A 16,532-nucleotide genomic window follows, 5' to 3' on the forward strand; every position below is an offset into this window, starting at 1 on the left:
ATTCCATCTAGCTTTCTAATCACCTGCTCACATATTGCATTATTGTGTTATAAGTCTTGTAATGGTGTATGCAGGGATTATATATAATTTAGAAGCTCTGAACTAGATACCAAATGTGGTACTTTTATCAAGCTACTTCAGACTTCCAGTAAGCAGGGTGAAGGTCTTGCACTGTGTGATGAAATGGTCCAGCTCTGTTGTTGATAAAATTCAATCAACAACTATGAAAAAACTCTGTTAACTATGAAAGGTGATGGTATTTGCTATTCACTTTACAGTAAAAGTTTTTCATTGTTAATTAGCAGCCTAAGTTATTATATGTAAATGATATGTATGTTACCGCTAAAGCTCGAAAGCCATTAATGTGCACATTACCTAGCTAATCTGCAGATTAACTGATTTGCTCCGTTAACTTGCGGAATCAAGAGTTTCCGCATTTTACCTAGGTAATGTGCACATTAACGGCTTCCGTATCGTTAAAGTTCAAAAGTTTGTTTCTCTAATTTCTTTTCCCTACTCCTTCCCCCCCCCCTCCACTTTTAGTTTGGTTTCGCCAGTGTCTTGTCGTCGCGATGTAAAGTGAATAAAAGTTTCCAAGAAGAAAGAATCATCTCGAGATTATCGAATAATTCAAGGGTATGATGTGCTAACTATACAAGGCTGTGAAAAACTCATTGAGCCGTTGTCAGATGCGCGAGAAAGTGTGAAAAAGTTTGTCCATGCCGAAGAATTGTTTGACATATTGTATTCTACTCATTTGTCAATTGGCCACGGTGGAAGAGACAGAATGGTCAAGCAATTAAATACAATTTATAAAAACATAACCCAAGCCCAAATAAAATGTTTTTGGATTTATGCGAACCTTGTCAACAAAAACAAATATGTGGGAAAAAAGGGATTGTTGTAAAGCCGATTATTTCATCGCATTTCAATTGCAGATGCCAGGTGGATCTTATCGATTGCCAATCTCAACCAGATGGAAAGTGTAAGTTTCTTCTCGTATACAAAGACCACTTAACAAAATTTGTTGTATTGAAGCCGCTCACATCAAAACGGGCGGATGAAGTAGCCTATAACTTGCTTGATATTTTTCTCCTTTTTGGCACTCCAAGTATTTTGCATTCTGATAACGGACGCGAATTTTGTAATAACATCTTGGAATGTGTAACACAGTTGTGGCCAGAAATCAAAATGGTTAATGTCAAATCTAGACACAGCCAAAGTCAAGGAAGTGTAGAACGAGCAAATCAAGACATTGAAAACATGCTCACTACTTGGATGGCTGATAACCAAACTAACAAGTGGAGTGAGGGCGTACGATTTGTACAATTCATGAAGAATCGTGCCTATCATTCTGCAATTAAAAGAAGTCCATATGAAGCCATGTTCGGTTGTCCCGCAAAAGTGGGATTGTCTTCTTCTATTATACCACAAAGTGTATTACATTCGATAAATACTGAAGAAGACCTTGAAAAATTAGAAGATTCACAACAAACTGTGATTATGTGATCACAGTCAAATCTTACTCAAGAGGACATTCCGTTATCCCCTGCTTCTACAGAATCACCTATAGAAATACAAGAATTTATCGATAGTAATCTTAAACTGCCTTCTATACCGTTGATTGAGGATACAGTTATGAAGAATATTCAGTTACCCTGCACCTCCAAGGAATCACCTCTGCATGTTGAAGAAGTCATCACTGAGTTACCCTCAACTTCAGCAGAATCGCCATCACAGTTTCGTACAGTCTGTAAAGAGGACTATACAAGAAATGGTCTGTATTGTTTGTTCAAAAGCAGCATCAGGTGCTCACAAGTGTAAATCGTGTGACATGTTTGTTCACGTAATTTGTGGTGAAATAGATCCTAAAGTGGAAGGGTATGGTAAGAATGTATTGTGCAACATCTGTAAAAAGAATATGGATCAGAAAATACAGCGTGATGAAGTCAAGAAAGGTTTAGAAAAGCAAGTAAAGAAAATGTTAGCAGTTTCTAATGCAAAGCACCCAAATGTTGATGAAGGTGTCACTGTGAGAATTAAAGTACCGGAAGTAGACAGCAAAAACTGATGCCCGCTCGATTTTATCTGTGGTTCTTAGTAAAACAGAGGATGGCTTTTATAAACTTGGTACTAAAAAGGGTATTTTAAAACAATTGTATGCAAAATCTGAATTCAGTGTTTGCAAAGAGAGATTTTTAACGAAAGAAGATGTCCCTGCTGTAGAAATATCTTTACGTCAAACAGCAATAAAACAATCCCTTGGTACTGGGCAGGGTTTCAGAAAACGTGACTGTAAATCTAAATGTACCACAAATAGGTGTGCTTGTCGCAAAAACCAATTGCTATGTAATTCAAAGTGTCACCAATCTTTAGATTGCACTAATAAGTAAACATAATTTTATCATATGTTTTGCAAATTCATTTCCTTAATTGTAATAATATTTTAAACTGTTTGATTCTTTGTATTATAGTTTTTTAATTGCTGTTGTTCCAGCAAAGATCTTATTTTCACTTTAACGAGTGCCTAGTAGGTAATGTGCAGATTATCTAGGTAATTTGCAGATTACCTAGGTAATTTGAGAAATGGAACAATTTTCGGCACGTTAATCGATCACCCTAGTTAATCTGCACATTACCTAGCTAATCTGCAGATTAACTGATTTCTGCACTTTAGCGGTAACATGTATAATGTTTAAAATATGAAACTTATTCTAATTATGTTTTTTTATAAAATATCATCATCATCAAATTCCTGCCATGTACCCTCAAGGGGTGTACAGGATATGATAATACTACATGAAAAAAATTACATTCGTTACTAACTTCCTATCTACAATTTTCCTCCAAATCAGTCTGTTACTTGTCAAGACTCCAACATTATCAGATCTTATATTTCTACAGTACAATGTGCCGTATCAATATGGCACATTGTACCGTATCATTCCACCTATATCTTGGTCTTCCACTGGGTCATTTTGCTGCCAACCTGGCAGAGAACACTTGTATTGCTAATCTTTCTTTGCCCATTCTGTTTAAGTGACCATACCATTTGAGATTAGCTCTGCTAACGCATTCCTGGATGCTGACAATGTCAAGTTCTTTCCTAATGTCCGCGTTTTTAATATGATATTGCCATTGATGCCATCTGTTCATGCCTATAATCTTTCTCAGAACTCTCATATCTGCGGTCTCTAGTCTTGTCAAGTGTTTTACTTCTAACCCAGCTCTCAGATCCATATGTTAAAATTGGTTTGAACACTGTCTTGTATACAGCTAATTTAGTGTTCCGACTAATTTCTCTCTTATTCCATATGAATTTATTCAATTGACTTCCCACCAAACCAGCTTTGCTGATTCTGTTGTCTATTTCTATATTTAATTTACCATCTTCACTAAAAATCGTGCCTAAGTAGCTGAAATATTTTACTTGTTCCACAGGTTCTCCATTCACAACACAGTTGACATTTTCATTGATTCTGCCTATTTTCATTGTTTTTGTCTTTTTATTGCTGACCTTCATACCATATCTATTACAACAGTTCTTCAATTTAGTCAGAGAATCTTGCAGACTTGTAGCGGATTTATTTAGAAGTATAACATCATCTGCATAAAGCAAAGAGCTGATATTAACATCTCCAATTTTGATATCAAGTTTAATACCACTTTCCTTCATAATGTGATCCATATAGATAATGAATAGCAGAGGAGATAATGTACATCCTTGTCTCACACCAGATTTAACATTAAACCATCTTCCCGTACTTCCTTCAATTCTAACTGCTGACTTACAACTCAAATAAAGACTAAGTATTGCTTGATATAATGCCCCATTGACACCATATAACTGTAGCATACTGAATAGCTTGTCTCTTGGCACCTTGTCATATGCCTCTTCCAAATCGACAAAACTTAAATACAGATCTTTGTTATATTCCCATGCTTTCTCGACTATTTGTCGTAAAGTGAAGATTGATCCTGATAGCCTCTATTTGGCCAGAATCCAGCTTGTTCTTCACCAAGCTTTTCTTCCACAATTCTTCTCAACAGTTTCTCAAGTATACTTGCATAGATCTTGCCAGGAACACTCAGTAGGGAAATACCTCGGTAATTCTCACATTCTGTTTTATTTCCCTTTTTATATATGGGTACTATGAGAGCTCTACTCCAATCATCGGGAATTTGTCCCTCTGTCCAGGCTTTCTGAACTATGCAGTGTGTACTTTTATACCGCCATACTTCAGCATTTCTGGTGGAATATCATCTACTCCTGCTACCTTTCCACACTTCAAGCCTTTGATGGCTTTTTCTACTTCAAGTATGGATATGTATTCCTGACTGCATGCCTGGTCAGTGTTTTTTACCACTGTGCTGTCATCACTGCTTGTTTCATTTAGCAGTTTTTCAAAGTAATTACTCCATACTTCAAGGATATCTTTTTCTCCCATTTTCATATCACCTTTATCATCTCTAACTCCTTTTACAGTACTCTTTCCTCCATTCCGAAGCTTCTTCAACAACCTCCAGAATATTTTGCCACCTTCTTGATATTTATTTTCTATATTCTTGCCAAAGTTCTCCCATGACTTTTGTTTAGCTAGTTTTACACAGTGTTTAGCATTCCTGCATTTGTCTCTGTATTCTCTATTGCACAAGCTGACTTATTTGCCAGGAACTTTTGATATGCTTTCTTTTTTTCCTTCACTGCCTCTTTAACTTCTTGTGTCCACCATGGAGTTCTAATTTTTCTATCCTTGCAGACAGCTTCACCACATGCCTCTCTAGCTGAATCAATCAGGGCTTTCTTCAAGGCTTGCCACTGAATCTCCAAGGCTTGATTCCTGTTCTCAAACTCTTCCATTTTTTTTTCAATAATCTTTGTTATTCTTTTCAATATTAAATTCAATTTTATCCTGGTCAAGACTAAATAATGATCACTTCCAATTTCAAATCCTCTGTACACTCTGGTGTCCTGCACCAGGGAGAAAACAAATATATGTATTATAACTCTATTTAAAAAAATGCATATATCTTTAAAAATCCTGCAGTGTGGTTAACAGAGCCCTTGCTTGCACATTGCTTCATCAATTATGATGAAATATGTAACACAGTATGAAGTAATGTTACCTATTATAATTCTGCCCATGCATCCCTTTTGAGAAATTTGAAAATCTGTTCACTCTATGCTAATATGATATAATAAGAGCAAAGCAACCTGAGTGTTGGGATGTTATCCTAATGAGAAAAAAAAAAAACATTAATTAATAGTAAAAAAAGAAAAATGAGGTTCTTAAATCTGACTTTATCTAGAATGCTAACAAACACATTCTGATGGTTTCAGTCAGGCTTTAATATGGATATTTAATATTATGATAGAATAAGAATAAGTATTATAATAATAAAAAATATATGACAGCAGTACGTGTGAAAATTATTTTTTATCATAATCTTGTTAACAAAAATATTATATTATTATTATTATATAGTATGTCCATGGAGTCTGGAGACTCATTGTGAAGATCCACACTAACATTTATACACACAAAACATATCATATTTCTTCTTAAACTCATTTACTGTCAGAGCACTGACAACTAATTCTGGCAATCCATTCCATTTGTTCACTACTCTCCACACAAAATGTCTAGTCCACACACACCCTTACTAACCACACTCTTACACAACTTCTATGGTTGACCCCCTAGTTCTCTAATTATTTGTTATATATTGAAATATTTCCTTTACATCAATTTTATAAAACCCCTTTAATATCTTATAAGTTTCTATCATCTCCCCTCTTTTCTGCCTATTAACTATACTTTGTAACCCACATACCTTCAGCCTATCCTCATAAGGGGACATTTCATAAACCTGTCATCAGATCCCCAAGAGACCCAGGTGACCAAATTAATTTGTGCACAGTAGTCAAGATGTGGCCAAATCATAGCCTTATAAAGAGGGATGATAATTTCTCTGTCTTTACAACAAAAATTAAATTGATATTTGTCTGTAAAAAAAAAAAAAAAAAGATAGGCCTATTTATTGTTGCAGTGGTTGAGAATAATTTAATAACAACACTTGTGACTACATGTATTACATTCTCCTAAACAAGTATGATTCATTTGTCTTTTGGCATAAATACTGACTTTTCAGCTTGCACTAATCTCTTTACATGAAGAAATCATGTTTCCCTTCAGTTTTACATTAATTTGCACTTACTTTGGAGATTATTCTGAGGTTACTCATCTTTGGAACTTTTCTGATTCCATTCCATACCTCACACACAGATAGATACAGAGAAACCAAACCATTTATTTTATATATGTCATTTTCACCTGGTGACTTAACACACGTAGATAACATTACAGCTATTGACCACAATTTATTTTTAGGTTAGCATTACTAAACAGTTTTCTAGAGGGAGGAGGGGATTCATTAGAAATCTTTCACAGTTTTGCAATATTAATTTTGCTGTTTTAAATTTAACACTTTTCAAATCATATATAACTAAGAAACATTTTATCACAAGCATGCCGGTAGGTGCTATAGGCAGACATATTTCTAAACAATACTGAAATTAATGCAAAAGCTTTTTAGAATAATATTAGTAATGTGTAGTCAGACTGTTCTCTTGCAATCAATTTATTGGATTAGAAACCAAGAATTTATTATTTTTATTAATTAAAAGTTAGAATAAACATTAAACATAATTAATGTCTTTATGAAGAATTTGTGTTAAACAATTGGTGGATTGCCACACTTAAGAAAGCATTTTTTTGTTGTGGTGGTTGTTGCTACTGCTGCTTTGTTTTTTTTTTCTCTTTGTCGTAGCAGGTTTCTTTCTTTCTTGTGGTTATAGGATTTCAGGCCTTAGGAAATAAAGATTAAGTCAATAAACATTGTCAGGATAGTTTATATATCTAACATGTTATTTCAGTGTAAGAGATCATATGTAGTGATTTAAAAATGCATGATGTTACACATTGTTGAAATCTATGAGTATATCTTGTAGATTAAAGATGCTAACTAGGATTAGAATTATGAATAAAGTAAGAGTTGTATGAGAGGATTGTGAAAATTTGAAGGGAAACCAGTATTGTGACTCATTTCAGATGCATATGGCTAAAGTACCTGTAATTTGGGATGTGCACCAGATTAAACTTTTAGTACCAACTGCTACTATAATCTGCACATGTAATCTGATCTTGACAAAAAAAAAAATATTGTTTAGTTTGTGAAGTATAAATCTTCCAAAATTCAGCTTAGAAATTTTCATTATGAGTTTTCATAGTACTTAAAAGATATGAATACCTATTCTTAGAGTTTTTGATTAAGAATATCACTGGCCTGATAGCTGTTGATATGTTAGATTATACACTGCATAGTTAGAAAGCTCTAGTTAACTTTATAATGATTAAATATTATTATTACCCAAAGGAGTCCCATTTTACCTACACTACCTGCCCTCCAACGACAATCCTTTCCAATCACACTAGTCTATGAGAGAAAAATTTAGCTCTCATCCCTTTCTGGACTGCATTAATTCTCAACTTTTATGGATGACCTCTCCCCACTCTCCATAAAATTAAAAATTCCATCTACTGGTATGAGACTTTCAGAAGTTTGTATGTCTCTGTCATCTCTAATTATCTTCAGTTGCTATCATGGAGGAAGAGGGTTTGTTTGTGAGAATTTGGTGAAAGAATTTTCACTGAATTTCTGCTTACAGAATCCAATAAAATCTGACCATCAGCCTGTTAAAGTAAATAAATCCATCTACTCGGTGATATACTACTTTTAGATAGAGTAGCACTGTTAAGTGAAATGATCAGTTTAACACATATTTACCAGGATAATAAGCAGACAATTTGATATGTCAGTGTTAATATGTGAACATAATAATTCAAATCAAAAAAGCCTACTTTTAATTTAAATGGAGAAATAAAAAAAACTAATTACATTAGAGCAATTTCTGTATTTTTCCAAGTATACAGAAGTCCACATAATGGAAAATAGAGGAAACAACTACCAGTTCAGTGAATAAGAGAGTAAGAAGTGGCTTTTTTTTTTTTTTTTTTTTTTTTTTTTTTGCATAGAGGGTGATAAGCTTGCAGGTAGTGAATGGGTTTTAAGGAGTGATATGGATAGACTTAGTGTTGCCTAGGATGGGCCTCCCACAATGAATCCTGTGACTCCAAGGTCCTGAATAATAATAATTCATTTCTTTAAGTGTGGTATGGTATCTGTTCCAAATATTTATAATTTTTTTTCATTATATTGTTATCAGTATCTTCATGCTAAGCAAATAAACTTTGTTATTAAATCAGGATGTTGCTGCTGCATAGTAACATGTAGATCATTAATAGATTTTGCTATAGTTTTCCGAATAAAACAAAACAAAAATGTGTGTCATTGTTTAGAATAAGTGTATTATTATTATTATAACTAGTTTTTGTTAATAAAGCCATGCCAAGGAGGGCAATAATGAATGCAACTGATGTTGAGATTTTACAGAAAAAGTCAAATTGACTAACATTATGGGCAAAAGATAATGGTTATCAGTTCAGTGGTGCAAAATGTAAGATTATATATTTTGTATTGTGAAGAGATTACAATCTGTGCATTTTTCAGTAATGTGGCTGCACTGGAAGAAATTGATAATGCTGGAGATCTGGAAATGACAGTGGATAGAGATTTGAAGTTTGGGGGAGAGGATGTAATGGTCAGCTGGCACAAAAAGATCACTTGGATGATGAAAAATGCATTGAGATGAATGGATAAGGAAGCTATTTGCCTCTATGAAGCTTTGATATGACCATATCTAGACCACTGTACTCAGATTTGGTTGTCATGGTTTCAGAAGGATGAGGAAGTTGTGGAGTAGATTAAGAGAGGGAACCAAGATAGTAATATTATTTTTATTATTATTATTATTATTATTACAACATGACACCTTCAAAGATCCCAAGGATTCATCAGGGAAGGACACTATTCCACTATACACAACTCACCATCTCCCCTACTTAATCCTTCAGCTACTACCACCATCTACTGCCAGCAACAATATTTTTTGTCTGTAAATTGTATGTGTATTCATGGCTGATACACCTATATGTAGGAGGAAATGTCCGAGTATGAGATTGGCTAACTCACCTTTAATTGAAAAAAAAATCCATATCAAGATTCCTGTCGTGCAGAGGCATATGTGTAGAATGATTGCTATGAGGTAAATCAAAGGTTTATGGGTTACAAACTTTTTCTGATAGATGAAAAACAGGGGATGTGATAGAAATATGGATTATTAAAGTGATTTTATAGGATAAACGAATAAAATATTTTTCAGCATGTGGCAAGAGAACAAGATGTAGGTATGTGTAAATTATATATATACATATATATTATTATTATTATTATTATTATTATTATAATTATATAGAATGGTGAATGAGTAGACTGAGGAAGCTTTGGGTACACTATCAGTGAATGCATTTAAGGAGAGATATGATAAGCATTCAGGTGATGGCCTCTCCTGATGAGTGTTCTAAAACTCCATCTAGATGCCCATATAATAATATTAATAATATACTAAATGAAGATCACCAAATCTCTTCTGACAAATTATAAGACTAAAGTTATAGACATCAGTCACTCTATACCCTCTGTGTGATAACTTCTGTCATGCTTCATTTGCCTTATGAGAACCTTCTGTGAAGTACCCCTATTTGTTGACTACTCTCTCATACCATAATCTCTTATGCAGAAAATCTTACCACTTTGATGGCAATAACTATATAAACTGTATTACAAAATCACCAGTGATGTTGTTACCTTTATATACTGTTATTGAGTATTACTTTTGCATTCCCAACAACAACAATTATTCAGATATATACACATTTTGTGGAGAATGAGACACAAATTGTGTCATCCATGTTAATGACATTACTTGAAGCTAATTTTAATAAGATGCCTTGATAAGTGTGTGTGTGCATGTGCGCGTGTGTGTAATAAGCAATTGTATATAATATTAAAGTTACAATAAAATTGAAATAACAAAGTGGCATGATATTCCTGTTGGATCACATAAACATAAGTTATTAAATATATAGTAACTATTGATGATGATTATTAGTGGTACAGAGCACCTCTACTTTATTACAATATAATATTACTTCTGAAGTAGAAATGCCATTCATATAGTCATTATTTAGTTAAAATACTGTGGCTATATTGCTATATGAAGGTTACTGAGACTCTGCTAATTAAATATAAATCCAAGCTAAGTTTATTTTTTTTTTTCATTTTCGATCTGAATTGTTCATAAGTCACTGTTATGTTACTTAATTGAAATTAAATAGATTTTGAGGCTGTAAAGTTGTTTCATATATACTTAGTCTTTGTGAGCTTATCTCTTTACTTCACACATTACTTGAATAGAATTGTTTTGGATAAGGATCGTTTGAATTTAGTGAGGAAACAGGAGAAAGAAAATTAAAGTAGTGCATGTTAGTCATAAAAATGTGGAGTTCTAATTTGGAACTAAGCAAATAGCATTTTCAGTTTTTGTTATCCATCAAATGCATCACCAAATTTTTCTCATGCATGGTACTAGTGCACTATAGGTTGACCTCTCATGGATTGGTTCTCCATAAAAATAAATAAATAAAAATTAAAAGATATGTTCTACTCAAATGCTGGAGTGTGTTTTCATATGTAATACTGGATTTTGTTTGGTATAAACAGTCTGAAATATATGAAATTGCAAGTTTGATTATTTTTTCTTTCTTTTAGCAGTGAATATATATATATGTGTGTATTTTGTATATAAATTACTGTAATTTTTATTTTATTTTGTCTTTCATGATAGATGTAGATTTAGTGAAACTTTCTATCCAGTCCTTGTTACTTCCTCAGAAAATGATTTTAAAAACAAAGAAAAAAAAAGTTGTTAAAAGTGTTCAGAAGTATATGGATGCCCTTTGAACTATGCACATTTTACATAAATTTTATGAAATTGTACAATGCTGCTTTCATCAGATGGGTGTAAGCTAATAGGAAGTAATATATACATAGACTAATTTTAGTAATAAAAGAAAATATATGTTTTTTTCCAAACGTTTAAAGGTGATATTTATATATAGTAAATGTTTGTGTGAATATTTATACTTTGAAAGCTTTGTTTTATACCCTTCTAAGATATGTAGATTTTTTACTTATTTTCAATTTACTATGGTCTTCATTTTGTGCCATTTAAGTTTACTTGTATATAGCTATTAAAGTGTTTTGGACAACGATTGTCCATCATCCCACCTTCGGTCATGCCATATACCCATGTATATCACCAAAATTCTCTCTCTCTTTCACTTTAAAATTTTTACTGTAATAATTTATTATAAGGATACAGTTATTATAAGATAGTTTAGAAAAGTCATTTCATACCTATAAAATATAATAGATAATCAAATAACAAACATAAAATGTTTTATTTTCTACTCACTTAGGAACAGCCCTGTGACTTATATGAGTGTGTGATCAAAAAGTTTCTAGATTGCTTGTATCTAAGATAAATAATAGCATTTATTTGCTATTCCAATGTCCAGTGTATTAGTTCCCTTAACAATGTGAATGTTTATGCCATTATTATAAACATTTGCTGAAGTCCTGTGTTTTTTTGAACTTGGAAAATATAACCTACATGTCTTTTTCTTTTATGAACTGTGATTTTGTTACTGAATCTTCCCTTGAGTGCCAACTTGAGTTAAAAGAAAAAAAATTGCAGAGTGCCATATCTGGGAAGTAAAGAAGATGTGGAACAACAGTTCTGCTGTTCTTTAGCCAGAAATTCCTGCACATTAAAAAACAGAGTGGGTGGGAACATTTTTGGCAGCCTCAAATATTATATAGTGTCAAAATGCTATGTGTGACCTGTGCCACATTTTTACCTGCTTTTGTCTATTGATGAAGGTTCTAATGTTTGTCATTTCAAGCAGACATCATTGCTCTTTTTCAACTTGGAAGATCTCTCTAATGCACATCGCAAGTTTTTTCCCACTAGGAAGGAAAGTAAATTATACTTGACAAGACTTTTGCTGTTTTCATGCTGAGCGATGAAAGTTTGCATTAAGTTATCCCTTGTATCCCATAATCCATAGCATACTTCTTTTTCAGGTATGTATGTATTATAGTGAAAGTCACTACACAGACCAGTTTTGACCTTTATTGAAGTCTCATCAGTCAGAGCTAAACCTGTGGAGATAAGATTTAACTCAAATGAAGAAGTTGTTTTTCATATAACAGAAGCAAAATGGTGTGTTGTGCATTATGGGATATAAAAGCAACTTGAAATGAGATCATCTGTATACCAAGCCAAGATTTTTCACTTTGCTCATGCTTATCAAGTATTATTTGCATTCCTTACAAGGGAAAAAAAAAAAAAACTTGCTGTAACAGTTCCTAATCTAGAACATTGTAATGATATGGTGATAAAATTTTGCTACTCGTTTTTGAAAATATGACTTCCCATCATTGAGCTGACTGTCAATATCTCCACAAATATTGAGATTCGGATTCAACTTCAATAATGAGCATTTAGAGGGCACCACAGAGTACAGCTAGTTTCACTGTCAGGCAAGTAAGAACAGCAGGCTTTTCTCTGGTTTGTCTCCTGCTGTCTGGCAGGACCCAAACAACATTGTGCCAAAGCTGTGATCCAGTATTTTGGAGTAATTCAAGTTTATAAAGAAAGTGACATCAGGTTGATGAGAAAATTATCTTTTTAGATCACTCAGTTTTTAGAATCTCTGGGACCTTTTTGACAAATTGTATACCTCAGTAAAGATAAGATTGGTCAGGGTGGTGACTCACACCATAATGCATGGCATTATACATGTCAAGAAGGGGAGTACACTATGCATTGGGATATAACAGAAATATGAGATGAAGGCAGCTTCTCTGTATACAAGTAGCCTCCTAGTCATGAAGATAATTGTATGTGCAAACTTTTGTTTGCTTGTGTTTTGGGTAAAATATATATTTAAAAAAGAAAAAAATGTAATTATTTGCAAAGCATAATTTGCAGTCAGATGCTTTGAGTTCTGCTTATTGTTTCCTCTTTGAAATCAAGTTTTAAAATTGAAATATTTCAGTGGCTGTGTTTTTCTAAGTTTGAAGCAGAACTTGATATCTGTCCTGTTTTGATGGAGAAGAAATCACAAACACAGTCACATTTTACAAGGTATTACTCTGAAATAAATAAGCTCGCCGATTTTCCTGATGAATGAGAAGAACTTTAATTTATACTAACAGAAGTGTATCTGGTGGTCAGTCAGAAAACTTTTTGAGCACACCTCATTATATTTGTTTATAAACAGTCTACTAAGTACACTGTTAAAGTATATCGCACATGTTATGCAATTTATCTTTATTTATTTTTTCTAAATTCCACTTGCAATTCCTAAGCTAAAATGATGTTAATAACTACTTGCACATATATTGTAGTATAGAAATGTGAGGTTGCTTTTTAATTTTAATTACAAACATGTCTAATTAGTCATTTGTTTATACTTTTCCTTTGTCAATGAAAATATTTGTTTGAATTAAGTTTGATCTAATAATGTTACTGGGTTGTGGTCAAGTTTCAGAAATTTAGCCATTTTTGATATACATTATGCAATTGTAGTTTTATTTTTTTTTCCCCTTTTATATTTTTCATTCTATAATATTGTTATTGCAATGATATGTGTTTTGTCAGAGAGTGCTTTAATGTTGTGTAGTATTTATATATTTTCTTTTTATAAATGCATAATTTCAATGTATTTTTTTACCCCCTCATCAAATGCACTTTCTACTGTTTCATGTGAGATGATGTTTTAGATATAAATTTGCACCTCTATTTCACTTTAAAAATATAATATTAACTTGTGTTTGTGAATCAAAATTGTTATTTAATTATTAGTATAGAGGGTCTCCCTTTCTTGAAGGTAATTTCAAATGAGTCCACCAAAAGGCAGTTTATTATTCCATGAGAAATTATTTAGCAGTGTGGTGTTTTAAAAATTTAAAAGCAGTCTGTTAGCATAAAAACATAACAGAATATTTTTAAGTGTGGTTGTTGCTCTCTCGACAATATTTGAAACCACAGTTTTAGATTTGACAAAAGTTTTTTCTTGGGGCTATTCTGTGGGCATTGTGAATATTTTTTATAGTCACTGTTGTTAGTTGCAGAGTTGCATTTGTAGAATAAAAGAGCATGCCTCTGGGCATGCCTTGAGTGTTAAAAGTGTTAATGTTGTACAAGATCATGGTTAGATAAATTGCAGTGTCATTTTTATAATGTCCATTTTGAAATGGATGCAAAACAATGTGGTGCCGTCAATGTTTTATTATACAACAGTTTGTGAAATGGCTGCTTTTAACAATTAAGATATTCAAACTCGTAACATCTTATTTATATTTTATTTATTTTTATAATGTGAATAGTGCAGTTTTTTTGCTGTGCCTTTTTTTTTTTTTTTTAAAGGACAATTTTATTATCCCTTCCTTATCCAGCACACAGTGAGAATATAATATTAACACATTTTATCTGATGCATATATTTTAGTTTTATTTTGTGATAATGTCTGCAAATTGTGATGACTTACAAGTATATTGCTGTATTTTATTTGTCTTAAAAAGTTATTGATTTGGTTTTTTTCCCCCATGCAAGAAGTGACATCAGAACTTCAAGAACAATATGCAATTTCAACTCAAAATTAAATTTTTTTTTCTATTGTTTCAGTAGCTTGAATTTGAAAATTCAATTTATAGTATTTTATGTATTCTTTAGTCACATAAATTGTTTCACCTTTGCTGTGGTAAGGAAGAGGATCTAATTATGCATATGCTAATATTTATTTATTTTTAAATAATAATTTGGCAAATTACTCTGTCAGGTTTGTGTCTGTTGATCATTGAAGTCTGTTGATCTTTCATTGCCAAAATGGAGAAATTAACTTGATTGCACATGTAACAATACCAAAAAAAAAAGCTATTTTTGCTGAATCATTTGAATGTAAAATTTTCAACAACAGATGTACTGTGCTTGCTACAACTGTCTAGAATTTTTCTCTTTTGGCTGTTGTTTCTAAGTAAACCTGTCAGTGTTGCTAATTGATGTGTTCTTTTTTATTTATTTGTTACTGATTATTAGTAATAAATCTGAACATCTATTTTATTTTCAAGCTTAACATGGTGGAAAGCATGAGTACAGAAATGTACTCATGTCTGCAGAATTTAATCTAAGAGATCTGGTCATCCTCTCCCCCTTTTCTTAATAAGAATGTATATCTCTCTGCTAAAAGACAGTACTTTCTCAATCTTTTTAGTAATGACCATACAACCTGAAAAAGTTTCAAAGATCCAATTTAAAAAAAAAAAAAAATTCACCCTTGCATTGAAAAATGAAAAATGTGTCAGAGCTCATCATTATATACATCACGCTACAAGAACCAATTATCTAGTTTAGTTAATACCGTTAAAATAAAGGGCAGCCAAAATGAATTTTAAAAATTCCACAAAACAATCTCCATGCTAGAGCACCATGTAGGTCTTGTAACCTCTCATGTATAGGATTGATATATTTTTTAAAAAAAAGAAATAAATTGCATACAATCTTTTTTCAGAAAAATTTTCCCATCATTACTTATTTTCTGAAGAAAATAAGTATCGATGGGTTGGAACACACACATTGAGAAACACTGTACCAAAAAGCAATGCGAACAACCAAAAGAATATAATAATTATATTTTGATTTTGATTTTCAAAAACTGCAAATATTTACCTTTTTCCAGTTTCCAATTTTTCATAAGACTAGATGGAAAAAACTATCTTGCTAATATTTGTGAGCATGCCACTAAAATACATATGAACATAAATCCTATTGTATGTGTTTCCTAACAAAGAAAATTTGGCATAATGAAATAAAAAATTACTAACTATAGAATAACATATACAAAACTTTATTTAGCATAAAAGGTTTACTGTAGTACCTTTCTAAATTACTTTCGATAGTTTTATTTTCATTTATTAAGAACAGTTCATATTTCAAAGAAAAGATCTGCACTTCATCTTTCTCCAGTGATCTCTAATTCAGCGTAAATATTTTGTGTTTATTTACTAATGGTACCCTAGATGAAATACAGGACTTCCTCCACCAAGACTTTAGTGTAGATATTATTTGCCTCTTTGACTTTGCCAGCAGAATACGCTTTACCAGCAGATGGAAGACATTGCCATAGGTAGTCCTCTTTCTCCAACACTTGCTAACTACTTCATGGAGTAATTTAAACAATGCCTACTAGACAATATCTTTCCTTATGGTACTGGTATGTGGATGACATCCTTGCAGTTAGGCACAATTCCTTCATGAAACTCCAAGATTTTGTCACAAAGATTAACAGGGTCCACCTTCGCATCCAATTCAATCTTGAAATAGAATAAGATCGTTGGATTGCTTTTTTAAACCTCTTTTTTCTTTGTGAGCCAGATGGTCATCT

At 32.4% G+C, this 16,532-nt stretch overlaps 1 pseudogene; it reads left to right on the forward strand.

Annotated features, from left to right (window-relative positions):
- The first annotated feature begins 840 nt into the window (after window positions 1–840).
- LOC150107432 (KRAB domain-containing protein 2 pseudogene) lies at window positions 841–1,509 on the forward strand (annotated as a pseudogene).
- The last annotated feature ends 15,023 nt before the right edge of the window (window positions 1,510–16,532 follow it).

Source organism: Typopeltis vanoorti, chromosome 4 (genome assembly GCF_054136105.1).
Source record: "Typopeltis vanoorti isolate ZY-2024b chromosome 4, IOZ_Tvanoo_1.0, whole genome shotgun sequence".
Lineage (NCBI taxonomy): Eukaryota > Metazoa > Arthropoda > Arachnida > Uropygi > Thelyphonidae > Typopeltis > Typopeltis vanoorti.